This window comes from Ursus maritimus, unplaced genomic scaffold (genome assembly GCF_017311325.1).
Source record: "Ursus maritimus isolate PB19 unplaced genomic scaffold, ASM1731132v1 scaffold_14, whole genome shotgun sequence".
Taxonomy (NCBI): Eukaryota; Metazoa; Chordata; class Mammalia; order Carnivora; family Ursidae; genus Ursus; species Ursus maritimus.
In genome coordinates this window covers 48,387,527-48,389,069 of record NW_024423786.1, presented here as the reverse complement: position 1 = coordinate 48,389,069, position 1,543 = coordinate 48,387,527, and the positions used below count along the sequence as shown (strand labels likewise).

The 1,543-nt window shown below is 56.6% G+C and overlaps 1 long non-coding RNA gene across 2 annotated transcripts in view; it reads left to right on the top strand.

Moving 5' to 3' along the window:
- The window catches only part of LOC103682138, a 12,384-nt gene that overhangs the window by 1,120 nt on the left and 9,721 nt on the right, over positions 1-1,543 (top strand). Inside the window, exon 1 of one of the 2 annotated variants that reach the window (XR_005834610.1) lies at positions 453-1,270. The exons of the other annotated variant lie outside the window; for it this stretch is intronic. This is a non-coding gene — a long non-coding RNA (uncharacterized LOC103682138). Of the gene's footprint in view, positions 1-452; positions 1,271-1,543 lie in introns of those variants that run through there. 2 annotated transcript variants of the gene reach the window in all.

Here is a 1,543-nt window from a genome sequence, read left to right as displayed (position 1 = left end):
GGAAGAGGCCTAGCTTTAGTCAGAAGACTAGGTGAAGACAAAGCTGAAAAGAGAGAAACTGAGGGATTCATTGTCTTCTTTAAATATTAGCATTAGAGGGGCGCCTGGGTGGCTCAGTCGTTAAGCATCTGCCTTCAGCTCAGGGCGTGATCTGGGAGTTGTGGGATGGAGCCCCAGGTAGGGCTCTTCTGCTGGGAGTCTGTTTCTTTCTCTCTCACTCCCCCTGCTTGTGTTCCCTCTCTCGCTAGCTGTCTCTCTCTGTCAAATAAATAAATAAATAAAATCTTTAAAAATATATATATTAGCATTAGATCACTTTGTCCACTGTTCCAGAGTTAAGAAAATTCTGCTTCTGGAAGAGAGACAAAGCTACAAATGCCCCCATTTTGGTCCAAGACTCCTGTTTACTGACACTCAGCTCAGGAGCGTTTTGTTTGGTTGGTTGGTTGTTTTTGTTTTTTTTTTTTTTTTAGTATCACGGTTGCAATTTTACATTGGTTTCCGGGTTTTACTCTTCTAGCCTATGGCCTCCAAGCGAGGGCAGAAACAAGTCTAGCAGTGATTTTTGTGAATGAATGATGCATTTGCAACTCTCCTTTTGAGATCAGTCCTTTGAACTCCACTTTTTACGGATCGGGAAACTGAGGCCAGAGAGGATCGCCCTGCATGAGAGCAAGTAGGGGACAGCTCTAGACGTGCCCGCCATCCCAAGATCCCCTCCCCTCTCTGCGGTGCAGGACAGGCGCCCCGATGAAGCCTCCGCAGAGCTGGGAAAGGGCTGGGTCACAGAAGCAGCGCCCAGACCGGTTTACCCGGTTCCAGGAACCTGGGCGAGGTCCACGCGTCCGAGAGGGGAAGACAGACGCAGGCCTCGGCCAGGCGGGGCGAGGACCGGGCTTGATCCCCGCGAGGAAGTTTGAGCCGCAGGCAGGACTGTCGGAGTCCGTAACTAGCCACAACGCGAGGCGGAGCGATGTGGGTGTCAATCACAGACGGGAGCGGGATATACGCGTTTCCCCGCTCGCGCTCTGCTCCGGTCCCGCCCCCGCGCGCTGCACCTAGTGACTTCCAGGAACTGCCACTGTAGTGGTGTGGCCCGGGCCACGCCCCTCGCCCCCAAACCGGTCCCTTCCGGAACCCGCCCAGGCCGTCCGCGCGTGGCCCTCCACCCCCAGCACGCCCCGCGGAGGCAAGGGCGTGACTTAGGGGCCGCGCCGCAAGGCGGAGGCCGCGCCGGGGGCGTCTGGGGCTGGGGGCCCGCCGGCATCAGGTAAATCGCGGAAAACGCGGAAGGGAAATGGGGATTGCCAGAGTTTGAGGCTCACGCTCCCCGTCGTCGTCGTGGAGGCTGCTGAAACCTCCATGTGTCCAGAGGAGCCCAGAACCCCACACCAGTGTCCAGGGGGGCCAGAGCCCCCACAGCAGTGTCTACTGGAGCTCAGATCCACATACCTATGTTCCGGGGAGCCCACACCTTCTCCACCTGTGTCCAGAGTTCCGCTCACTAGGCTACTTCTATGTTTCCTGAGGCTCAGCCTAGGGC